At 45.1% G+C, this 25,029-nt stretch overlaps 11 non-coding genes and 3 pseudogenes across 11 annotated transcripts; all 14 read left to right on the top strand.

Moving 5' to 3' along the window:
- The first annotated feature begins 408 nt into the window (after positions 1-408).
- Positions 409-524, top strand: LOC141239517 (U2 spliceosomal RNA; annotated as a pseudogene).
- A 524-nt stretch (positions 525-1,048) lies between these two features.
- Positions 1,049-1,232, top strand: LOC141239476 (U2 spliceosomal RNA). The gene has a single exon (XR_012304872.1). It is a non-coding gene; the product is annotated as a U2 spliceosomal RNA (small nuclear RNA).
- Positions 1,233-2,347: 1,115 nt separating this feature from the next.
- LOC141239429 (U2 spliceosomal RNA) lies at positions 2,348-2,538 on the top strand. The gene has a single exon (XR_012304828.1). It is a non-coding gene; the product is annotated as a U2 spliceosomal RNA (small nuclear RNA).
- A 1,115-nt stretch (positions 2,539-3,653) lies between these two features.
- Positions 3,654-3,769, top strand: LOC141239518 (U2 spliceosomal RNA; annotated as a pseudogene).
- A 524-nt stretch (positions 3,770-4,293) lies between these two features.
- Positions 4,294-4,477, top strand: LOC141239477 (U2 spliceosomal RNA). The gene has a single exon (XR_012304873.1). It is a non-coding gene; the product is annotated as a U2 spliceosomal RNA (small nuclear RNA).
- Positions 4,478-5,592: 1,115 nt separating this feature from the next.
- Positions 5,593-5,783, top strand: LOC141239430 (U2 spliceosomal RNA). The gene has a single exon (XR_012304829.1). It is a non-coding gene; the product is annotated as a U2 spliceosomal RNA (small nuclear RNA).
- Positions 5,784-12,006: 6,223 nt separating this feature from the next.
- On the top strand, positions 12,007-12,177 carry LOC141239509 (U2 spliceosomal RNA; annotated as a pseudogene).
- Positions 12,178-13,292: 1,115 nt separating this feature from the next.
- Positions 13,293-13,483, top strand: LOC141239431 (U2 spliceosomal RNA). The gene has a single exon (XR_012304830.1). It is a non-coding gene; the product is annotated as a U2 spliceosomal RNA (small nuclear RNA).
- A 1,115-nt stretch (positions 13,484-14,598) lies between these two features.
- Positions 14,599-14,789, top strand: LOC141239433 (U2 spliceosomal RNA). The gene has a single exon (XR_012304831.1). It is a non-coding gene; the product is annotated as a U2 spliceosomal RNA (small nuclear RNA).
- Positions 14,790-15,904: 1,115 nt separating this feature from the next.
- Positions 15,905-16,095, top strand: LOC141239434 (U2 spliceosomal RNA). Its single transcript, XR_012304832.1, has one exon. It is a non-coding gene; the product is annotated as a U2 spliceosomal RNA (small nuclear RNA).
- A 1,115-nt stretch (positions 16,096-17,210) lies between these two features.
- On the top strand, positions 17,211-17,401 carry LOC141239435 (U2 spliceosomal RNA). The gene has a single exon (XR_012304833.1). It is a non-coding gene; the product is annotated as a U2 spliceosomal RNA (small nuclear RNA).
- A 1,115-nt stretch (positions 17,402-18,516) lies between these two features.
- On the top strand, positions 18,517-18,707 carry LOC141239436 (U2 spliceosomal RNA). The gene has a single exon (XR_012304834.1). It is a non-coding gene; the product is annotated as a U2 spliceosomal RNA (small nuclear RNA).
- A 1,115-nt stretch (positions 18,708-19,822) lies between these two features.
- LOC141239437 (U2 spliceosomal RNA) lies at positions 19,823-20,013 on the top strand. Its single transcript, XR_012304835.1, has one exon. It is a non-coding gene; the product is annotated as a U2 spliceosomal RNA (small nuclear RNA).
- Positions 20,014-21,128: 1,115 nt separating this feature from the next.
- On the top strand, positions 21,129-21,319 carry LOC141239438 (U2 spliceosomal RNA). Its single transcript, XR_012304836.1, has one exon. It is a non-coding gene; the product is annotated as a U2 spliceosomal RNA (small nuclear RNA).
- Positions 21,320-25,029: the final 3,710 nt, after the last annotated feature.

The raw sequence follows: 25,029 nt of genomic DNA on the forward strand, positions 1-25,029 counted from the left end.
AATAGGCTCTGAGCCTTTATATACCTGTGCACAGCAGCAGCCACCTTCAGTCTGCTGCTGGACAGCCAGCAGCAGCAGCAGCAGGAGAGGTATGTAATCAGGAGCCCTCCTGCTAAGGGTAGACAGCTGCTCGTTCCACCCCACCCCCCGCCTTAATTGGTTCTCCTCCCTTCCAACGGTGTTGAGGCGGGTGGGAACAGCAGGGGGTGAAGGTGCTGTGTTTAAAGAGGTGGAGTTATGCAGATCTAAAACGCGTGGATTGCAGCAGCAGCAAGCCGAAAAGTGCAGGCATGTAAGGGATCTAGAGGTTGACAACATGTCTTCTTAACGGGAGTCCAGGAGCTCATCTCCACAAATGGACTTTTTAGGATCCTTGGGTGGCTCCGTAGTTTGAAACCAATTCTGGTTATCGCTTCTCGGCCTTTTGGCTAAGATCAAGTGTAGTATCTTTTGAAAAGGCAGTTTTGTCCTTGGGCTGCCCTAGTAAATTGATGCATATTACACACTGGTTTGGTGCACTTGTTAGTACGCCAGGTGGCTCATAGAGTTATCTGATGGAAAACATGGCCCTCCAGGATCAAAGTCACTAGGCTGGGTAAGTGTGAGGGCTTTGGAGCAATGTGCCCCAGGAGTAGGCGCCCTGGTGGGAGTCCAAGCTTACTGGGACTGGGAACCCCAGAAAGACTTGGCTTCGTAGCACGCCGCACCTTTGCCAATCATACTTTCTGAGCAACCCCCCCTATTCCTGGCCTCCGGGCTAGGAAGGGGAATTTTTATAAACCCGGTCGGAGGTCCGGTCAGCTTTGGGCTGAGAAACCAACACAGGCTCCAGCTCCACTAGGGTGGCAGCCTAGATGGAAGCTGGGAGCACGAAAACGGCTCTTCTCCGGCTTCGGCTAGGGAGAGCATCGGAGATCCCTGACCCTCGCTGTGGCCTTCTGGCTCGGAGGGATGGGGATGGTTTATTGGGGACCCTCTCCTCCGGGAAGGGTCCACATGAATCCTCGCCTCGTGCGCTGTTTTGGTGTGACTTCGGTCACATTTTTCAGTGCCTTGGATGCAGCTTCAATCAAAAAAAATCTGTTCTTATCAGTTTAATATCTGATACGTCCCCTATCTGGGGACCATATATTAAATGGATTTTTAGAACAGGGAGATGGAAAAAGAGCTTGCTCTGTCCACTCCACGCATTGACCTGGTATTGCAGTATCTCCAGGACCGGTGCACCCCTTCTTTAATGCAGTTTCTAAAATCAGAAAGAATTGAATTTAATGTTTTTTGTTCATTTTGCTTGTTTGTCGGATTTTGGGATGGACTCTTTGGCTCTGCTTTTCTTCTCCTCATTGGATTTTTCATGTTCAAAGTTGCAGAAGCCAGATTACAAGCTCATTTTGGTTCAACTTCAGCAACTGTGCATTGCATTGCCATGTAATGTGATGCAATGCTATCTTTCTAGCTCTCCCTTTCTACTTCCTTTTGGATAAACAGACATATTAGGCAAGCATTTTGGAGCTTTCACCTAAATAACTACAGGTGGTGAGAAAAGCTGCACAATATAATTGACCTTTCAGTATATTGTTGCACACACACCATCTATTTAGCAAATGCCCTTGTTATCAACAGCAGCCTTTTAAACTCACCCGAGCTAACAGGTATGTGCGCTGGTTACACTGCTGCGCTTAAAATTTCTTTTTTGGTTTGCTACAATGCCTTTTCTGAAACGTTGTCTCCTTCTGCTGGAACACTGACTTCTTTCATTTAATGCCTGCAGACTATAAAAGAGAACCCAACCCAAAAAGTTTGGTTGATTAGTCTGTGGCATTCTGTTAAACTGTTGCTTATGGCGGTCTCTGTGAGCTTCTCAGCGACATTCAGCCAGCCAGGTATCCTGCCTGCAGTAGATGGAATGTGGCAATGGAACGCTGGCTGCGCGTGTCATAATAGGCTCTGAGCCTTTATATACCTGTGCACAGCAGCAGCCACCTTCAGTCTGCTGCTGGACAGCCAGCAGCAGCAGCAGCAGGAGAGGTATGTAATCAGGAGCCCTCCTGCTAAGGGTAGACAGCTGCTCGTTCCACCCCACCCCCCGCCTTAATTGGTTCTCCTCCCTTCCAACGGTGTTGAGGCGGGTGGGAACAGCAGGGGGTGAAGGTGCTGTGTTTAAAGAGGTGGAGTTATGCAGATCTAAAACGCGTGGATTGCAGCAGCAGCAAGCCGAAAAGTGCAGGCATGTAAGGGATCTAGAGGTTGACAACATGTCTTCTTAACGGGAGTCCAGGAGCTCATCTCCACAAATGGACTTTTTAGGATCCTTGGGTGGCTCCGTAGTTTGAAACCAATTCTGGTTATCGCTTCTCGGCCTTTTGGCTAAGATCAAGTGTAGTATCTGTTCTTATCAGTTTAATATCTGATACGTCCCCTATCTGGGGACCATATATTAAATGGATTTTTAGAACAGGGAGATGGAAAAAGAGCTTGCTCTGTCCACTCCACGCATTGACCTGGTATTGCAGTATCTCCAGGACCGGTGCACCCCTTCTTTAATGCAGTTTCTAAAATCAGAAAGAATTGCATTCAATGTTTTTTGTTCATTTTGCTTGTTTGTCGGATTTTGGGATGGACTCTTTGGCTCTGCTTTTCTTCTCCTCATTGGATTTTTCATGTTCAAAGTTGCAGAAGCCAGATTACAAGCTCATTTTGGTTCAACTTCAGCAACTGTGCATTGCATTGCCATGTAATGTGATGCAATGCTATCTTTCTAGCTCTCCCTTTCTACTTCCTTTTGGATAAACAGACATATTAGGCAAGCATTTTGGAGCTTTCACCTAAATAACTACAGGTGGTGAGATAAGCTGCACAATATAATTGACCTTTCAGTATATTGTTGCACACACACCATCTATTTAGCAAATGCCCTTGTTATCAACAGCAGCCTTTTAAACTCACCCGAGCTAACAGGTATGTGCGCTGGTTACACTGCTGCGCTTAAAATTTCTTTTTTGGTTTGCTACAATGCCTTTTCTGAAACGTTGTCTCCTTCTGCTGGAACACTGACTTCTTTCATTTAATGCCTGCAGACTATAAAAGAGAACCCAACCCAAAAAGTTTGGTTGATTAGTCTGTGGCATTCTGTTAAACTGTTGCTTATGGCGGTCTCTGTGAGCTTCTCAGCGACATTCAGCCAGCCAGGTATCCTGCCTGCAGTAGATGGAATGTGGCAATGGAACGCTGGCTGCGCGTGTCATAATAGGCTCTGAGCCTTTATATACCTGTGCACAGCAGCAGCCACCTTCAGTCTGCTGCTGGACAGCCAGCAGCAGCAGCAGCAGGAGAGGTATGTAATCAGGAGCCCTCCTGCTAAGGGTAGACAGCTGCTCGTTCCACCCCACCCCCCGCCTTAATTGGTTCTCCTCCCTTCCAACGGTGTTGAGGCGGGTGGGAACAGCAGGGGGTGAAGGTGCTGTGTTTAAAGAGGTGGAGTTATGCAGATCTAAAACGCGTGGATTGCAGCAGCAGCAAGCCGAAAAGTGCAGGCATGTAAGGGATCTAGAGGTTGACAACATGTCTTCTTAACGGGAGTCCAGGAGCTCATCTCCACAAATGGACTTTTTAGGATCCTTGGGTGGCTCCGTAGTTTGAAACCAATTCTGGTTATCGCTTCTCGGCCTTTTGGCTAAGATCAAGTGTAGTATCTTTTGAAAAGGCAGTTTTGTCCTTGGGCTGCCCTAGTAAATTGATGCATATTACACACTGGTTTGGTGCACTTGTTAGTACGCCAGGTGGCTCATAGAGTTATCTGATGGAAAACATGGCCCTCCAGGATCAAAGTCACTAGGCTGGGTAAGTGTGAGGGCTTTGGAGCAATGTGCCCCAGGAGTAGGCGCCCTGGTGGGAGTCCAAGCTTACTGGGACTGGGAACCCCAGAAAGACTTGGCTTCGTAGCACGCCGCAAGTTTGCCAATCATACTTTCTGAGCAACCCCCCCTATTCCTGGCCTCCGGGCTAGGAAGGGGAATTTTTATAAACCCGGTCGGAGGTCCGGTCAGCTTTGGGCTGAGAAACCAACACAGGCTCCAGCTCCACTAGGGTGGCAGCCTAGATGGAAGCTGGGAGCACGAAAACGGCTCTTCTCCGGCTTCGGCTAGGGAGAGCATCGGAGATCCCTGACCCTCGCTGTGGCCTTCTGGCTCGGAGGGATGGGGATGGTTTATTGGGGACCCTCTCCTCCGGGAAGGGTCCACATGAATCCTCGCCTCGTGCGCTGTTTTGGTGTGACTTCGGTCACATTTTTCAGTGCCTTGGATGCAGCTTCAATCAAAAAAAATCTGTTCTTATCAGTTTAATATCTGATACGTCCCCTATCTGGGGACCATATATTAAATGGATTTTTAGAACAGGGAGATGGAAAAAGAGCTTGCTCTGTCCACTCCACGCATTGACCTGGTATTGCAGTATCTCCAGGACCGGTGCACCCCTTCTTTAATGCAGTTTCTAAAATCAGAAAGAATTGAATTCAATGTTTTTTGTTCATTTTGCTTGTTTGTCGGATTTTGGGATGGACTCTTTGGCTCTGCTTTTCTTCTCCTCATTGGATTTTTCATGTTCAAAGTTGCAGAAGCCAGATTACAAGCTCATTTTGGTTCAACTTCAGCAACTGTGCATTGCATTGCCATGTAATGTGATGCAATGCTATCTTTCTAGCTCTCCCTTTCTACTTCCTTTTGGATAAACAGACATATTAGGCAAGCATTTTGGAGCTTTCACCTAAATAACTACAGGTGGTGAGATAAGCTGCACAATATAATTGACCTTTCAGTATATTGTTGCACACACACCATCTATTTAGCAAATGCCCTTGTTATCAACAGCAGCCTTTTAAACTCACCCGAGCTAACAGGTATGTGCGCTGGTTACACTGCTGCGCTTAAAATTTCTTTTTTGGTTTGCTACAATGCCTTTTCTGAAACGTTGTCTCCTTCTGCTGGAACACTGACTTCTTTCATTTAATGCCTGCAGACTATAAAAGAGAACCCAACCCAAAAAGTTTGGTTGATTAGTCTGTGGCATTCTGTTAAACTGTTGCTTATGGCGGTCTCTGTGAGCTTCTCAGCGACATTCAGCCAGCCAGGTATCCTGCCTGCAGTAGATGGAATGTGGCAATGGAACGCTGGCTGCGCGTGTCATAATAGGCTCTGAGCCTTTATATACCTGTGCACAGCAGCAGCCACCTTCAGTCTGCTGCTGGACAGCCAGCAGCAGCAGCAGCAGGAGAGGTATGTAATCAGGAGCCCTCCTGCTAAGGGTAGACAGCTGCTCGTTCCACCCCACCCCCCGCCTTAATTGGTTCTCCTCCCTTCCAACGGTGTTGAGGCGGGTGGGAACAGCAGGGGGTGAAGGTGCTGTGTTTAAAGAGGTGGAGTTATGCAGATCTAAAACGCGTGGATTGCAGCAGCAGCAAGCCGAAAAGTGCAGGCATGTAAGGGATCTAGAGGTTGACAACATGTCTTCTTAACGGGAGTCCAGGAGCTCATCTCCACAAATGGACTTTTTAGGATCCTTGGGTGGCTCCGTAGTTTGAAACCAATTCTGGTTATCGCTTCTCGGCCTTTTGGCTAAGATCAAGTGTAGTATCTGTTCTTATCAGTTTAATATCTGATACGTCCCCTATCTGGGGACCATATATTAAATGGATTTTTAGAACAGGGAGATGGAAAAAGAGCTTGCTCTGTCCACTCCACGCATTGACCTGGTATTGCAGTATCTCCAGGACCGGTGCACCCCTTCTTTAATGCAGTTTCTAAAATCAGAAAGAATTGAATTCAATGTTTTTTGTTCATTTTGCTTGTTTGTCGGATTTTGGGATGGACTCTTTGGCTCTGCTTTTCTTCTCCTCATTGGATTTTTCATGTTCAAAGTTGCAGAAGCCAGATTACAAGCTCATTTTGGTTCAACTTCAGCAACTGTGCATTGCATTGCCATGTAATGTGATGCAATGCTATCTTTCTAGCTCTCCCTTTCTACTTCCTTTTGGATAAACAGACATATTAGGCAAGCATTTTGGAGCTTTCACCTAAATAACTACAGGTGGTGAGATAAGCTGCACAATATAATTGACCTTTCAGTATATTGTTGCACACACACCATCTATTTAGCAAATGCCCTTGTTATCAACAGCAGCCTTTTAAACTCACCCGAGCTAACAGGTATGTGCGCTGGTTACACTGCTGCGCTTAAAATTTCTTTTTTGGTTTGCTACAATGCCTTTTCTGAAACGTTGTCTCCTTCTGCTGGAACACTGACTTCTTTCATTTAATGCCTGCAGACTATAAAAGAGAACCCAACCCAAAAAGTTTGGTTGATTAGTCTGTGGCATTCTGTTAAACTGTTGCTTATGGCGGTCTCTGTGAGCTTCTCAGCGACATTCAGCCAGCCAGGTATCCTGCCTGCAGTAGATGGAATGTGGCAATGGAACGCTGGCTGCGCGTGTCATAATAGGCTCTGAGCCTTTATATACCTGTGCACAGCAGCAGCCACCTTCAGTCTGCTGCTGGACAGCCAGCAGCAGCAGCAGCAGGAGAGGTATGTAATCAGGAGCCCTCCTGCTAAGGGTAGACAGCTGCTCGTTCCACCCCACCCCCCGCCTTAATTGGTTCTCCTCCCTTCCAACGGTGTTGAGGCGGGTGGGAACAGCAGGGGGTGAAGGTGCTGTGTTTAAAGAGGTGGAGTTATGCAGATCTAAAACGCGTGGATTGCAGGAGCAGCAAGCCGAAAAGTGCAGGCATGTAAGGGATCTAGAGGTTGACAACATGTCTTCTTAACGGGAGTCCAGGAGCTCATCTCCACAAATGGACTTTTTAGGATCCTTGGGTGGCTCCGTAGTTTGAAACCAATTCTGGTTATCGCTTCTCGGCCTTTTGGCAAAGATCTGGTTGGGGGAACTCGGCTGGGTCTTTGTTGGTGGGCTTTCCGGGGGTCCTCCTTGTGGGGACCCTGGGTAAACGAGTTGGCGTTTTCCGTGGCGCAAAGATTCGATAAAGATGTCGGGTCAAGGAGCCAAGGATACAATCAGATTTCAGGTTTTGCCTGGTTTCAAGACAGAAATAAGGACGAAGAATATCGTGGAGGAGGTTATCTTCGGGATTCTGAATCTTAAAGTGGAAGATGTGGATTGCCTACAGGATTTTCCAAGCCAAGGTATATATGACCTCACCTTGTTTAATGAACTGGACTGTATGAATGCGGTTAAGAAGATTGAAGATAGTGATAACCCTATTTTGGATAAGATAAAGGTTGAGACTTTGTTTAAACAAGTTAAAAAGAAATTGATTGTTCACATGTATAATCCTAGAGTGAATGACGCTTTAATTTCTGCTTATTTGAGTCGCTTTTGTGAACATATTGAAGGGGGAGAGAAGATGAAAAACTTTTGGGGAATGCCCAACGGGAAGAGACGTTATTTTGTGATTTTCAAGAAGGAAGAAGGTAGCCTGTGTGGATACAAGTGCCCCCCAGCGTCCTTTTCCATCGGTGGAGAAAGAGGTTTTTGCTTTTTTGAAGGACAGATGGAGTTTTGTCGTCACTGTGGTCAATATGGGCACACATGGCATAAATGTGACAGGGGTGTGGTTTGCAGGAACTGTGGAATCCCTGGTCATAAGCCAGGCTCATGTCCACATGTTAGGGTTTGTGACTTGTGTGGTCTGTCGGGACATTTTGCTAGGAATTGTCCTGTTAAGGATGGGAAGAGTCTGTTTTCTTATGCACATGTGGTACAAAATGGTGGTGGGAGGGGGAGGGAGTTGAATGTGGAGGAGTCTGAGGTGAAACTGCGCCAGAGGAAAACAGGTGTTGGGAGTTCATCAGCTGAGTCAGGTGAAGTAGGAATTACCCAGCAACTTGTACAAACTGGGGGAGTGGATGCCGCAGCAGTGGGGCTCCCTTCCGACAGTGGGGAGAGTGAGTCAGACCACATGGATACTACTCTGGAAGATGAGTTTGAAGACTCCCTGCAGGAGACTCCGGGTGGGGCCGTAATTGGGGGAATTAGTCATTCGGCAGAAGTGGATTCTGGGATGGAGGTTTTGTTGGGTGACATGAGTAATGTGGTGGGTGAGCTGGAGGGCAGTGTTTTGAGTCCGATTAGTGCACCTGGGTTTGAGCCTGGTGAGTCGGATGATGATCTGACTCCCGGGCAGAGACAGAGTTCCTCTTTAGAGTTGAGTTTGGAGGAGGGGCCTGAGGTCGCTGTCTCCAAGAGACCTAGGTTTGAACACCCTAACCCTTTTTGTGTTTTATCTACAGAGAATATCCTTTCTTCAGGGAGCAGGGGGGACACAGGGTCCCCTGGCTCGCCTGTCAATATGTATTTAGAAGCTCAGGTTGTCGAAAAATTTCAGGATACAAGTCGTTTTGTTAAGAAAACATGATTCTGATGGATAAGAGATGGAGATTTGTTATCTCTTTTTTCATTATGAGCTTGATGGTAGCATCATTGAATGTTAGAAGTATAGGGGCAGAAAATAGAAGGGCAGACATTTTTGATTTTTTAAGTAGAACAAATGCTGATATAATATGTTTACAAGAGTGTGCTTTAAAAGGATCCCCTAGGGAGGATGAATGGAAACACGGTAAGTCCTTTTGGTCCCCAAGTTCAAGTACTAGGAATGAGGGGGTGGGTTTTTTGCTTAGAAATAGTAATATTGATGTTCAGGATTTCAGGATTATTGTACCGGGTCGTTTTATTATTCTGGAGGTTGATTTTTTGGGGGAGAGGGGGAGGATTTTTAATATATATGCTCCAGCTGAGAAACAGGCACGGGTATCCTTTTTTGAAACTTTGAAATTTTTTATGCCAGGTCGGGTTTTTACAGTGATTGCGGGGGATTTTAATTGTATAAGATCTGTGTCAGATAGGGAGAGTTCCTCGGAGGTCCGGCTGGATATTTCCTCTAAGTTTTTAAATGATGCAATACAGGATCTTAGGTATCAGGATGCAGGTACTTTGGTTAAGGTTGATGGAAAACATACATATATAGCAGAGAGTGGGGTGTGTAAATCTAGAATAGATTTTATTTTGGCATCTGAAGGGTTGAAGATTACTAAGTGTAGTCATATGGCAAATACCTTTTCTGATCACAAGATGGTGAGGGCGGAGTTTAGTATAATGGATTCGTTTTCTTTTGGCAGAGGTCTGTGGAAGCTTAACACTGACTTATTACAAGAAGAAGAGGTGGGTGAGGGTTTTAAGAGTCTTTTTAATCATTGTCTTGTCAAGCAGAAAGATTTTAGTAATATTTTGTCATGGTGGGATTGGGCTAAAGGGAAATTTGCTACTTATTTCAAGAGAGTGGGATACGAAAGAGCTAGAAAGAAGAAAGAAGAGGAGGCGGCTTTGGTGAGGAGGCTTGACACTTTAAATAAATTCAGAAACTTGGGTATTGGGGTAGAGGAGGAGTTGAAAAGGGTTAAGGAAGGGATAAAGAAAGGGATGATGGAAAGGGGGAAGAAAATTGTGTTTCAGTCCAAGGTGAGGCACTTAGAAGAAAATGAGCAGTGTTCAAGATATTTTTTCAAGAAGAGTTTTAATAATAAAGGGGTTTTTACTTCAATTTTGTCATCTGAAGGGGAGTTGCATGGGGAAGATATGGTAAAGGGAATAACTGGATTTTATGAGGCTTTGTTTAGTAAAGATAATGCTGCTACTGATGAAGAAATCAAGGAATATTGTAAAGTGCTTGAAAATAATGTCCCGGTTTCTGAGCATGAATTTCTGGAGTCAGAGGTGAAAGAAGAAGAAGTTAGGCAAGTGATGGAAAGTATGGCCAAAGGGAAAACCCCAGGGAAGGATGGGTTCCCGGTGGAATTTTATTCTGCATATTGGGCGGTAGTAGGGGAGCAATTTTGTAAAGTTATGCAGTATGTTTTTGTGTCTGGTTTGTCTGCTTCAATGAAAGAGGGGGTGGTTATTTTAATTCATAAGAAAGGGGATAAGCGGGACATTAAAAATTGGCGTCCTATTACTTTGTTAAACTGTGACTATAAGATTTTTAGTAAGATTGTTGCAAATAGATTAAGTCAAGTTGTACAGTATATGGTCGGGTCACATCAGAGTTGTGCTGTACCAGGTAGAAGAATATCTGACAATTTAATTTTATTAAGGGATATGATCTTTTATGCTAATAATAATAATTTTAGTCTTTTGTTAGAATCTATTGACCTGGAAAAAGCATTTGATAAAGTGTCGCATAGGTTTCTTTTTTCTGTTTTAGCTAAACTTGGTTTGCCAGTTAAGCTTCTAAAGGTAATAGAGAGTTTATATGCAGAAGTGAGTAGTCAGGTGATAGTTAATGGTAATGTGGGGCGGTCCTTTAAGATTAGGTCCGGGGTTAGACAGGGATGCCCAATGTCTCCAGTTTTGTTTGTGTGTATAATGGAACCCTTGTTGTTAAATATTCAGAAAGATAAATGTATTGACGGTTGTTTTATTCCGGGCAGTGGGGGAGGTAAAGTAAAATCGCTGGGGTATATGGATGATGTAGTTTTAGTCTGTAGTTCCCAGGCTGATTTAAATAGGGCCAATTTGCATTTGAAAATTTTTTGTGCCTTAGCTGGAATGAGGGTAAATTGGGGGAAGTGTCAGTTATGCAACTTTGGAAGGGAAAGTATGGTCACAGTAGAGGGTGTGGATCATAAAAATGAATTTAATGTATTGGGGGTAACTTTTGAAAGAGATTTGAGGGGGAAGCAAAGTTTTAAAGTGGTTGAAGAGAAGATTGAGAAGAAATTGTCTTTTTGGAAAATGCGTGGCCTTTCCCTGAAAGGTAAAGTTCTGGTTATTAAGGCCGTCATTTTGCCACTACTATTGTACACAAGTGTTATTTTTCCGCCTGGGAAGTTATGGTTGAAAAGAATGACAAGGAGACTTTTTGTGTTTTTTTGGTCTTCCAAAATGGAGAAGATTAGAAGATCAATAGTCATGAGTAGACAAGAAATGGGGGGGTTTGATTTCCCAAATTTGGATTTTTTCTTGAATTTGCATTCTCTTTTGTTGGTGTTTAAGACTCTTTCTAAGGGGGGGAGAACAGCGGAGATGATGGAGTTTTTAGCAGGTTGGATGGTGGCCAAATGGGGCTGGTGTAAGATAGGTCTGAATAGGCCTAAGTCTCAAATAATTCCATTTTATTATGTGACGATAAGGAAATTTTATGAAGCTCAGGGGTTGGGATCCTTAGGGACTCCTGATAAGGAGAAGATTTTAAAGAGTTTTAGAGGGAAGGAAACTCAATGTCAGGTTCCGTTCTTGAATATGACACAGTCTGCTTTAATCTGGAAACTGTTTAAAACGGTTGGGGTTTCTGGTAGGCAACTTGACGTGATTTGGTTAACATTGCATGAAGTTCTACCAACTAGAGCACTTCTGAGAAGAAGAGGAATAAATGTCAGTGAGATTTGTCCTAGGGAAGGATGTGGTGGGATAGAGGATCAAGTACACCTTTTTTGGGACTGTGGGTTCATACAGGAGGTTTTGGCTATTCTAAATGACATGATGTGTTTTTTGATGGGTTTTAATTTTTTCAATTATGAATTAATTATAATTGGACAAGATTTTTTAAGACAAAAGAATAGTCGTTTAACCTGGATATTTTTCGCTGTTCTAAAGGAAACAATCTGGGATGTAAGGAACTTACTTGTTTTTAGGAAATGCAATGTATCAGCTAATCAAACAGTTAAATTATTGCTGTCTAGACTTTTTATAGTTTACTTGTTTGATAAGAAAAGTTTGGGCGAGGGAAAAGCCGAAGAATTGTGGGGTTTTTCAAGATGGAATACATATTGTAAGTGTTAATTGGTTTATATTTCTTTTTAAAAGAGGTTTTTTTTCCATATGATGATAGTTAACCCACAGGTTTAATGAGTCACGTAAAGTGAAATGAATAGCCGGTTAACTGGGTAACTAGACTGATGGAAAAAAAAGAAAAATGAAAAAAAAAAAAAAAAAAAAAAAAAAAAAAAAAAAAAAAAAAATCTGTTCTTATCAGTTTAATATCTGATACGTCCCCTATCTGGGGACCATATATTAAATGGATTTTTAGAACAGGGAGATGGAAAAAGAGCTTGCTCTGTCCACTCCACGCATTGACCTGGTATTGCAGTATCTCCAGGACCGGTGCACCCCTTCTTTAATGCAGTTTCTAAAATCAGAAAGAATTGAATTCAATGTTTTTTGTTCATTTTGCTTGTTTGTCGGATTTTGGGATGGACTCTTTGGCTCTGCTTTTCTTCTCCTCATTGGATTTTTCATGTTCAAAGTTGCAGAAGCCAGATTACAAGCTCATTTTGGTTCAACTTCAGCAACTGTGCATTGCATTGCCATGTAATGTGATGCAATGCTATCTTTCTAGCTCTCCCTTTCTACTTCCTTTTGGATAAACAGACATATTAGGCAAGCATTTTGGAGCTTTCACCTAAATAACTACAGGTGGTGAGATAAGCTGCACAATATAATTGACCTTTCAGTATATTGTTGCACACACACCATCTATTTAGCAAATGCCCTTGTTATCAACAGCAGCCTTTTAAACTCACCCGAGCTAACAGGTATGTGCGCTGGTTACACTGCTGCGCTTAAAATTTCTTTTTTGGTTTGCTACAATGCCTTTTCTGAAACGTTGTCTCCTTCTGCTGGAACACTGACTTCTTTCATTTAATGCCTGCAGACTATAAAAGAGAACCCAACCCAAAAAGTTTGGTTGATTAGTCTGTGGCATTCTGTTAAACTGTTGCTTATGGCGGTCTCTGTGAGCTTCTCAGCGACATTCAGCCAGCCAGGTATCCTGCCTGCAGTAGATGGAATGTGGCAATGGAACGCTGGCTGCGCGTGTCATAATAGGCTCTGAGCCTTTATATACCTGTGCACAGCAGCAGCCACCTTCAGTCTGCTGCTGGACAGCCAGCAGCAGCAGCAGCAGGAGAGGTATGTAATCAGGAGCCCTCCTGCTAAGGGTAGACAGCTGCTCGTTCCACCCCACCCCCCGCCTTAATTGGTTCTCCTCCCTTCCAACGGTGTTGAGGCGGGTGGGAACAGCAGGGGGTGAAGGTGCTGTGTTTAAAGAGGTGGAGTTATGCAGATCTAAAACGCGTGGATTGCAGGAGCAGCAAGCCGAAAAGTGCAGGCATGTAAGGGATCTAGAGGTTGACAACATGTCTTCTTAACGGGAGTCCAGGAGCTCATCTCCACAAATGGACTTTTTAGGATCCTTGGGTGGCTCCGTAGTTTGAAACCAATTCTGGTTATCGCTTCTCGGCCTTTTGGCTAAGATCAAGTGTAGTATCTGTTCTTATCAGTTTAATATCTGATACGTCCCCTATCTGGGGACCATATATTAAATGGATTTTTAGAACAGGGAGATGGAAAAAGAGCTTGCTCTGTCCACTCCACGCATTGACCTGGTATTGCAGTATCTCCAGGACCGGTGCACCCCTTCTTTAATGCAGTTTCTAAAATCAGAAAGAATTGAATTCAATGTTTTTTGTTCATTTTGCTTGTTTGTCGGATTTTGGGATGGACTCTTTGGCTCTGCTTTTCTTCTCCTCATTGGATTTTTCATGTTCAAAGTTGCAGAAGCCAGATTACAAGCTCATTTTGGTTCAACTTCAGCAACTGTGCATTGCATTGCCATGTAATGTGATGCAATGCTATCTTTCTAGCTCTCCCTTTCTACTTCCTTTTGGATAAACAGACATATTAGGCAAGCATTTTGGAGCTTTCACCTAAATAACTACAGGTGGTGAGATAAGCTGCACAATATAATTGACCTTTCAGTATATTGTTGCACACACACCATCTATTTAGCAAATGCCCTTGTTATCAACAGCAGCCTTTTAAACTCACCCGAGCTAACAGGTATGTGCGCTGGTTACACTGCTGCGCTTAAAATTTCTTTTTTGGTTTGCTACAATGCCTTTTCTGAAACGTTGTCTCCTTCTGCTGGAACACTGACTTCTTTCATTTAATGCCTGCAGACTATAAAAGAGAACCCAACCCAAAAAGTTTGGTTGATTAGTCTGTGGCATTCTGTTAAACTGTTGCTTATGGCGGTCTCTGTGAGCTTCTCAGCGACATTCAGCCAGCCAGGTATCCTGCCTGCAGTAGATGGAATGTGGCAATGGAACGCTGGCTGCGCGTGTCATAATAGGCTCTGAGCCTTTATATACCTGTGCACAGCAGCAGCCACCTTCAGTCTGCTGCTGGACAGCCAGCAGCAGCAGCAGCAGGAGAGGTATGTAATCAGGAGCCCTCCTGCTAAGGGTAGACAGCTGCTCGTTCCACCCCACCCCCCGCCTTAATTGGTTCTCCTCCCTTCCAACGGTGTTGAGGCGGGTGGGAACAGCAGGGGGTGAAGGTGCTGTGTTTAAAGAGGTGGAGTTATGCAGATCTAAAACGCGTGGATTGCAGCAGCAGCAAGCCGAAAAGTGCAGGCATGTAAGGGATCTAGAGGTTGACAACATGTCTTCTTAACGGGAGTCCAGGAGCTCATCTCCACAAATGGACTTTTTAGGATCCTTGGGTGGCTCCGTAGTTTGAAACCAATTCTGGTTATCGCTTCTCGGCCTTTTGGCTAAGATCAAGTGTAGTATCTGTTCTTATCAGTTTAATATCTGATACGTCCCCTATCTGGGGACCATATATTAAATGGATTTTTAGAACAGGGAGATGGAAAAAGAGCTTGCTCTGTCCACTCCACGCATTGACCTGGTATTGCAGTATCTCCAGGACCGGTGCACCCCTTCTTTAATGCAGTTTCTAAAATCAGAAAGAATTGAATTCAATGTTTTTTGTTCATTTTGCTTGTTTGTCGGATTTTGGGATGGACTCTTTGGCTCTGCTTTTCTTCTCCTCATTGGATTTTTCATGTTCAAAGTTGCAGAAGCCAGATTACAAGCTCATTTTGGTTCAACTTCAGCAACTGTGCATTGCATTGCCATGTAATGTGATGCAATGCTATCTTTCTAGCTCTCCCTTTCTACTTCCTTTTGGATAAACAGACATATTAGGCAAGCATTTTGGAGCTTTCACCTAAATAACTACAGGTGGTGAGATAAGCTGCACAATATAATTGACCTTTCAGTATATTGTTGCACACACACCATCTATTTAGCAAATGCCCTTGTTATCAACAGCAGCCTTTTAAACTCACCCGAGCTAACAGGTATGTGCGCTGGTTACACTGCTGCGCTTAAAATTTCTTTTTTGGTTTGCTACAATGCCTTTTCTGAAACGTTGTCTCCTTCTGCTGGAACACTGACTTCTTTCATTTAATGCCTGCAGACTATAAAAGAGAACCCAACCCAAAAAGTTTGGTTGATTAGTCTGTGGCATTCTGTTAAACTGTTGCTTATGGCGGTCTCTGTGAGCTTCTCAGCGACATTCAGCCAGCCAGGTATCCTGCCTGCAGTAGATGGAATGTGGCAATGGAACGCTGGCTGCGCGTGTCATAATAGGCTCTGAGCCTTTATATACCTGTGCACAGCAGCAGCCACCTTCAGTCTGCTGCTGGACAGCCAGCAGCAGCAGCAGCAGGAGAGGTATGTAATCAGGAGCCCTCCTGCTAAGGGTAGACAGCTGCTCGTTCCACCCCACCCCCCGCCTTAATTGGTTCTCCTCCCTTCCAACGGTGTTGAGGCGGGTGGGAACAGCAGGGGGTGAAGGTGCTGTGTTTAAAGAGGTGGAGTTATGCAGATCTAAAACGCGTGGATTGCAGCAGCAGCAAGCCGAAAAGTGCAGGCATGTAAGGGATCTAGAGGTTGACAACATGTCTTCTTAACGGGAGTCCAGGAGCTCATCTCCACAAATGGACTTTTTAGGATCCTTGGGTGGCTCCGTAGTTTGAAACCAATTCTGGTTATCGCTTCTCGGCCTTTTGGCTAAGATCAAGTGTAGTATCTGTTCTTATCAGTTTAATATCTGATACGTCCCCTATCTGGGGACCATATATTAAATGGATTTTTAGAACAGGGAGATGGAAAAAGAGCTTGCTCTGTCCACTCCACGCATTGACCTGGTATTGCAGTATCTCCAGGACCGGTGCACCCCTTCTTTAATGCAGTTTCTAAAATCAGAAAGAATTGAATTCAATGTTTTTTGTTCATTTTGCTTGTTTGTCGGATTTTGGGATGGACTCTTTGGCTCTGCTTTTCTTCTCCTCATTGGATTTTTCATGTTCAAAGTTGCAGAAGCCAGATTACAAGCTCATTTTGGTTCAACTTCAGCAACTGTGCATTGCATTGCCATGTAATGTGATGCAATGCTATCTTTCTAGCTCTCCCTTTCTACTTCCTTTTGGATAAACAGACATATTAGGCAAGCATTTTGGAGCTTTCACCTAAATAACTACAGGTGGTGAGATAAGCTGCACAATATAATTGACCTTTCAGTATATTGTTGCACACACACCATCTATTTAGCAAATGCCCTTGTTATCAACAGCAGCCTTTTAAACTCACCCGAGCTAACAGGTATGTGCGCTGGTTACACTGCTGCGCTTAAAATTTCTTTTTTGGTTTGCTACAATGCCTTTTCTGAAACGTTGTCTCCTTCTGCTGGAACACTGACTTCTTTCATTTAATGCCTGCAGACTATAAAAGAGAACCCAACCCAAAAAGTTTGGTTGATTAGTCTGTGGCATTCTGTTAAACTGTTGCTTATGGCGGTCTCTGTGAGCTTCTCAGCGACATTCAGCCAGCCAGGTATCCTGCCTGCAGTAGATGGAATGTGGCAATGGAACGCTGGCTGCGCGTGTCATAATAGGCTCTGAGCCTTTATATACCTGTGCACAGCAGCAGCCACCTTCAGTCTGCTGCTGGACAGCCAGCAGCAGCAGCAGCAGGAGAGGTATGTAATCAGGAGCCCTCCTGCTAAGGGTAGACAGCTGCTCGTTCCACCCCACCCCACGCCTTAATTGGTTCTCCTCCCTTCCAACGGTGTTGAGGCGGGTGGGAACAGCAGGGGGTGAAGGTGCTGTGTTTAAAGAGGTGGAGTTATGCAGATCTAAAACGCGTGGATTGCAGCAGCAGCAAGCCGAAAAGTGCAGGCATGTAAGGGATCTAGAGGTTGACAACATGTCTTCTTAACGGGAGTCCAGGAGCTCATCTCCACAAATGGACTTTTTAGGATCCTTGGGTGGCTCCGTAGTTTGAAACCAATTCTGGTTATCGCTTCTCGGCCTTTTGGCTAAGATCAAGTGTAGTATCTGTTCTTATCAGTTTAATATCTGATACGTCCCCTATCTGGGGACCATATATTAAATGGATTTTTAGAACAGGGAGATGGAAAAAGAGCTTGCTCTGTCCACTCCACGCATTGACCTGGTATTGCAGTATCTCCAGGACCGGTGCACCCCTTCTTTAATGCAGTTTCTAAAATCAGAAAGAATTGAATTCAATGTTTTTTGTTCATTTTGCTTGTTTGTCGGATTTTGGGATGGACTCTTTGGCTCTGCTTTTCTTCTCCTCATTGGATTTTTCATGTTCAAAGTTGCAGAAGCCAGATTACAAGCTCATTTTGGTTCAACTTCAGCAACTGTGCATTGCATTGCCATGTAATGTGATGCAATGCTATCTTTCTAGCTCTCCCTTTCTACTTCCTTTTGGATAAACAGACATATTAGGCAAGCATTTTGGAGCTTTCACCTAAATAACTACAGGTGGTGAGATAAGCTGCACAATATAATTGACCTTTCAGTATATTGTTGCACACACACCATCTATTTAGCAAATGCCCTTGTTATCAACAGCAGCCTTTTAAACTCACCCGAGCTAACAGGTATGTGCGCTGGTTACACTGCTGCGCTTAAAATTTCTTTTTTGGTTTGCTACAATGCCTTTTCTGAAACGTTGTCTCCTTCTGCTGGAACACTGACTTCTTTCATTTAATGCCTGCAGACTATAAAAGAGAACCCAACCCAAAAAGTTTGGTTGATTAGTCTGTGGCATTCTGTTAAACTGTTGCTTATGGCGGTCTCTGTGAGCTTCTCAGCGACATTCAGCCAGCCAGGTATCCTGCCTGCAGTAGATGGAATGTGGCAATGGAACGCTGGCTGCGCGTGTCATAATAGGCTCTGAGCCTTTATATACCTGTGCACAGCAGCAGCCACCTTCAGTCTGCTGCTGGACAGCCAGCAGCAGCAGCAGCAGGAGAGGTATGTAATCAGGAGCCCTCCTGCTAAGGGTAGACAGCTGCTCGTTCCACCCCACCCCCCGCCTTAATTGGTTCTCCTCCCTTCCAACGGTGTTGAGGCGGGTGGGAACAGCAGGGGGTGAAGGTGCTGTGTTTAAAGAGGTGGAGTTATGCAGATCTAAAACGCGTGGATTGCAGCAGCAGCAAGCCGAAAAGTGCAGGCATGTAAGGGATCTAGAGGTTGACAACATGTCTTCTTAACGGGAGTCCAGGAGCTCATCTCCACAAATGGACTTTTTAGGATCCTTGGGTGGCTCCGTAGTTTGAAACCAATTCTGGTTATCGCTTCTCGGCCTTTTGGCTAAGATCAAGTGTAGTATCTGTTCTTATCAGTTTAATATCTGATACGTCCCCTATCTGGGGACCATATATTAAATGGATTTTTAGAACAGGGAGATGGAAAAAGAGCTTGCTCTGTCCACTCCACGCATTGACCTGGTATTGCAGTATCTCCAGGACCGGTGCACCCCTTCTTTAATGCAGTTTCTAAAATCAGAAAGAATTGAATTCAATGTTTTTTGTTCATTTTGCTTGTTTGTCGGATTTTGGGATGGACTCTTTGGCTCTGCTTTTCTTCTCCTCATTGGATTTTTCATGTTCAAAGTTGCAGAAGCCAGATTACAAGCTCATTTTGGTTCAACTTCAGCAACTGTGCATTGCATTGCCATGTAATGTGATGCAATGCTATCTTTCTAGCTCTCCCTTTCTACTTCCTTTTGGATAAACAGACATATTAGGCAAGCATTTTGGAGCTTTCACCTAAATAACTACAGGTGGTGAGATAAGCTGCACAATATAATTGACCTTTCAGTATATTGTTGCACACACACCATCTATTTAGCAAATGCCCTTGTTATCAACAGCAGCCTTTTAAACTCACCCGAGCTAACAGGTATGTGCGCTGGTTACACTGCTGCGCTTAAAATTTCTTTTTTGGTTTGCTACAATGCCTTTTCTGAAACGTTGTCTCCTTCTGCTGGAACACTGACTTCTTTCATTTAATGCCTGCAGACTATAAAAGAGAACCCAACCCAAAAAGTTTGGTTGATTAGTCTGTGGCATTCTGTTAAACTGTTGCTTATGGCGGTCTCTGTGAGCTTCTCAGCGACATTCAGCCAGCCAGGTATCCTGCCTGCAGTAGATGGAATGTGGCAATGGAACGCTGGCTGCGCGTGTCATAATAGGCTCTGAGCCTTTATATACCTGTGCACAGCAGCAGCCACCTTCAGTCTGCTGCTGGACAGCCAGCAGCAGCAGCAGCAGGAGAGGTATGTAATCAGGAGCCCTCCTGCTAAGGGTAGACAGCTGCTCGTTCCACCCCACCCCCCGCCTTAATTGGTTCTCCTCCCTTCCAACGGTGTTGAGGCGGGTGGGAACAGCAGGGGGTGAAGGTGCTGTGTTTAAAGAGGTGGAGTTATGCAGATCTAAAACGCGTGGATTGCAGCAGCAGCAAGCCGAAAAGTGCAGGCATGTAAGGGATCTAGAGGTTGACAACATGTCTTCTTAACGGGAGTCCAGGAGCTCATCTCCACAAATGGACTTTTTAGGATCCTTGGGTGGCTCCGTAGTTTGAAACCAATTCTGGTTATCGCTTCTCGGCCTTTTGGCTAAGATCAAGTGTAGTATCTGTTCTTATCAGTTTAATATCTGATACGTCCCCTATCTGGGGACCATATATTAAATGGATTTTTAGAACAGGGAGATGGAAAAAGAGCTTGCTCTGTCCACTCCACGCATTGACCTGGTATTGCAGTATCTCCAGGACCGGTGCACCCCTTCTTTAATGCAGTTTCTAAAATCAGAAAGAATTGAATTCAATGTTTTTTGTTCATTTTGCTTGTTTGTCGGATTTTGGGATGGACTCTTTGGCTCTGCTTTTCTTCTCCTCATTGGATTTTTCATGTTCAAAGTTGCAGAAGCCAGATTACAAGCTCATTTTGGTTCAACTTCAGCAACTGTGCATTGCATTGCCATGTAATGTGATGCAATGCTATCTTTCTAGCTCTCCCTTTCTACTTCCTTTTGGATAAACAGACATATTAGGCAAGCATTTTGGAGCTTTCACCTAAATAACTACAGGTGGTGAGATAAGCTGCACAATATAATTGACCTTTCAGTATATTGTTGCACACACACCATCTATTTAGCAAATGCCCTTGTTATCAACAGCAGCCTTTTAAACTCACCCGAGCTAACAGGTATGTGCGCTGGTTACACTGCTGCGCTTAAAATTTCTTTTTTGGTTTGCTACAATGCCTTTTCTGAAACGTTGTCTCCTTCTGCTGGAACACTGACTTCTTTCATTTAATGCCTGCAGACTATAAAAGAGAACCCAACCCAAAAAGTTTGGTTGATTAGTCTGTGGCATTCTGTTAAACTGTTGCTTATGGCGGTCTCTGTGAGCTTCTCAGCGACATTCAGCCAGCCAGGTATCCTGCCTGCAGTAGATGGAATGTGGCAATGGAACGCTGGCTGCGCGTGTCATAATAGGCTCTGAGCCTTTATATACCTGTGCACAGCAGCAGCCACCTTCAGTCTGCTGCTGGACAGCCAGCAGCAGCAGCAGCAGGAGAGGTATGTAATCAGGAGCCCTCCTGCTAAGGGTAGACAGCTGCTCGTTCCACCCCACCCCCCGCCTTAATTGGTTCTCCTCCCTTCCAACGGTGTTGAGGCGGGTGGGAACAGCAGGGGGTGAAGGTGCTGTGTTTAAAGAGGTGGAGTTATGCAGATCTAAAACGCGTGGATTGCAGCAGCAGCAAGCCGAAAAGTGCAGGCATGTAAGGGATCTAGAGGTTGACAACATGTCTTCTTAACGGGAGTCCAGGAGCTCATCTCCACAAATGGACTTTTTAGGATCCTTGGGTGGCTCCGTAGTTTGAAACCAATTCTGGTTATCGCTTCTCGGCCTTTTGGCTAAGATCAAGTGTAGTATCTGTTCTTATCAGTTTAATATCTGATACGTCCCCTATCTGGGGACCATATATTAAATGGATTTTTAGAACAGGGAGATGGAAAAAGAGCTTGCTCTGTCCACTCCACGCATTGACCTGGTATTGCAGTATCTCCAGGACCGGTGCACCCCTTCTTTAATGCAGTTTCTAAAATCAGAAAGAATTGAATTCAATGTTTTTTGTTCATTTTGCTTGTTTGTCGGATTTTGGGATGGACTCTTTGGCTCTGCTTTTCTTCTCCTCATTGGATTTTTCATGTTCAAAGTTGCAGAAGCCAGATTACAAGCTCATTTTGGTTCAACTTCAGCAACTGTGCATTGCATTGCCATGTAATGTGATGCAATGCTATCTTTCTAGCTCTCCCTTTCTACTTCCTTTTGGATAAACAGACATATTAGGCAAGCATTTTGGAGCTTTCACCTAAATAACTACAGGTGGTGAGATAAGCTGCACAATATAATTGACCTTTCAGTATATTGTTGCACACACACCATCTATTTAGCAAATGCCCTTGTTATCAACAGCAGCCTTTTAAACTCACCCGAGCTAACAGGTATGTGCGCTGGTTACACTGCTGCGCTTAAAATTTCTTTTTTGGTTTGCTACAATGCCTTTTCTGAAACGTTGTCTCCTTCTGCTGGAACACTGACTTCTTTCATTTAATGCCTGCAGACTATAAAAGAGAACCCAACCCAAAAAGTTTGGTTGATTAGTCTGTGGCATTCTGTTAAACTGTTGCTTATGGCGGTCTCTGTGAGCTTCTCAGCGACATTCAGCCAGCCAGGTATCCTGCCTGCAGTAGATGGAATGTGGCAATGGAACGCTGGCTGCGCGTGTCATAATAGGCTCTGAGCCTTTATATACCTGTGCACAGCAGCAGCCACCTTCAGTCTGCTGCTGGACAGCCAGCAGCAGCAGCAGCAGGAGAGGTATGTAATCAGGAGCCCTCCTGCTAAGGGTAGACAGCTGCTCGTTCCACCCCACCCCCCGCCTTAATTGGTTCTCCTCCCTTCCAACGGTGTTGAGGCGGGTGGGAACAGCAGGGGGTGAAGGTGCTGTGTTTAAAGAGGTGGAGTTATGCAGATCTAAAACGCGTGGATTGCAGCAGCAGCAAGCCGAAAAGTGCAGGCATGTAAGGGATCTAGAGGTTGACAACATGTCTTCTTAACGGGAGTCCAGGAGCTCATCTCCACAAATGGACTTTTTAGGATCCTTGGGTGGCTCCGTAGTTTGAAACCAATTCTGGTTATCGCTTCTCGGCCTTTTGGCTGAGATCAGGTGCAGTGATCTAACGGTTGCTGCCTTGGTCTTGGCTGAGAGGTGCCCGGGGTACCCGGCTCCTTGGCCTGGGGGGATCGTCTCACCTTTTGGTGGGACTTCACCCCCCTGCTGCTATTAGGGAGCTGGCTTAGTCCCCGGGCAACAAGTTGCGATCCCCAGGCGAAAGGCCGAGCCCGTAGTGACGGTAAGCCTTTGCCACTTTGGTGAGATGCCTTGTTCATTTCAATTTTCCACTGGCTCCGGCCAGATCAGGAACTCGGTGCGTATCGAGGTTCCAGCAAACCACGTCGGATATGACAACCCCCGTGAGTTCTATGTACAGATTTTGAGAGATCTGTTGAACGTGAAAGATCATGATGTTTACTGCCTGCAGGAGAAGGGGCAGAGTACATATATTCTCACGTTCTCGACCAAGGTTGCCTGCCAGCACTTTTACGAATGCGTTAAGGGCCACCGTAACAGCAAGCTATTGGACGGAGTGATTTTTACGGGTCTCTATGGCGGAGTTGACGTTCCCCTTGTGGTATACATGTTTAACCCCCATGTGTCCACAGATGATATTGAGCTTTTTCTGAGCAGATATTGTACATCTGTCAGATTTACGGGGAACGTCAAAGGTCGGAGCGGTTTCTGGAATGGGAAACGACGCTTTATGGTACGCTTCAGACTTGACCCTGGGGGTGTAGAAGGCCTTATGCACCCCCCCTCCACAGTGGTGCTGGGAAGAGACCATGGCTACCTCTTCTATGATGGACAACCATTCAGGTGTCGTAGGTGTGGTGACCTTGGTCACATACAGAGCGATTGTAAGAACGAGCGGATGAGTCAGTGCCACAACTGTGGACAATGGGGTCATGCCTCAAAGGACTGTAAGAACAGTAAGACCTGCAGTGGGTGCGGAATGTCTACTCACCTGTTCAGTAATTGTCCGATGCGGACAAGGTCTCGTGGTGGCTCTCGGGCGCCTGCGGCTAGTTCCGCAGGAGTTCCTGCTGATGCCAGCAGGGTCAGCCCGGGTGACCCCAGAAAAAGCTTTGTGGACATTACTAAAGGTCAAAAACAGTCTGACTCAGTCGATGCTCAGTCGGTACCTTTGCGGAAAAACCCGGCCTCTGTAGCCGAGGTCACGCCTTTGCCTACTCCTGCAGGGGTCCAGGTTTCACCTGGTGGGGAGATGGCACCTTCTCAGAGCGGAAATGAGAGGGAACCAAAAAAGAGGCGAAAATCTGGACCTGTTGGTACCAATCCAGATGTCCATCCAGATACCCCTGCTGATGCCAGCACAGATGTTGGACCAGATGTCTGCCCTGATGTCAGTCCAGATGGATGCCCTGATGCCAATCCAGATGGATGCCCTGATGCCAATCCAGACGGATGCCCTGATGCCAATCCAGATGGATGTCCTGATGCCAACCCAGACGGATGCCCTGATGCCAGTCCAGATGGATGTCCTGATGCCAGTCCAGATGGATGTCCTGATGCCAGTCCAGATGGATGTCCTGGAACCATTCCTGATGGATGTCCTGTTGCCTGCCTGGATGATAGAGGTCGTGCAGTGGTTGGTGAACCTGTTGCTGGGCCTGATGGTCATCCTGCTCCGGAGATGATGTCCCTTGGTGCTCCTGGAGGGTCTGCGGGTATTCCACCTGCTGCAGTGCCTGGTGAGGATCGGGTGGATTCGGAGGATCGGATGGATCTCAGCGCCAGTGGTAAGAGAAGTCGTGAAGAGGCGCAGGAGGAGCATAACCTGCCTCAGATGTCCCGTAAAGTCTTTCTATCTAGTGCTGCAAAAATTCTCAGCCCAGAGGGGACTAACTTAATTGAGGATTTCACGGACTCAGATGAAACGGACAGTTTACGAACTGTGTCATCCCTTCCTTCACCTTCTCTGTCACAAATTATTGATTCAGATTCAGAGTATAATGAATCAATAAAAAACACCTAACATGGCAGAAATCCGTGTTGCCTCACTAAATGTGAGAAGCCTAAAGAGCCCTGTTAGACGGGCTGCTTTGTTTGCTTGGTTAATGACTCTGAACTTTGACATTTTTTTCCTGCAAGAATGCGGTATTGATCACGATTTGTCATACCCCAACTTAAAAATGGACTGGTCAGCAGGACCCTCTATTTGGTCAGGGTCCAATGAAAATAAAGCTGCCGGGGTTGGGATTTTATTCAAATGTCAAAATGTTAATGTTTTATCCATCACTGAAATAGTTCCAGGTCGTGCCTTATCAACTCATGTTATTTTAAATGGTTTTACCTGTCGTCTTATTAATGTTTATGCATCCCCAGAGAAAAATGAGCGTGCTTCCCTTTTTAATGTCATCCCTTTGTTTTTATCAGGTCCGTCCCCTGTGATAGTGGGAGGGGATTTTAACTGTGTCATGTTGGGGGAAGGGAGGAGTGGAGGTGATACTAATGGAAGAACAGACAAAACATCCAGTCTGTTAAAACATTTGACAACGGACCTCAAATTATTAGATGCTTGGAGAAAGTCCTACCCTACTGACCCTGGGCATACATGGAGGGGTAGAGGGATGTCATCTCGTATTGATTTTA

This window comes from Phyllobates terribilis, unplaced genomic scaffold (assembly GCF_046119375.1).
Source record: "Phyllobates terribilis strain yellow unplaced genomic scaffold, ASM4611937v1 Scaffold_769__1_contigs__length_694716, whole genome shotgun sequence".
NCBI classification, from domain to species: Eukaryota; Metazoa; Chordata; class Amphibia; order Anura; family Dendrobatidae; genus Phyllobates; species Phyllobates terribilis.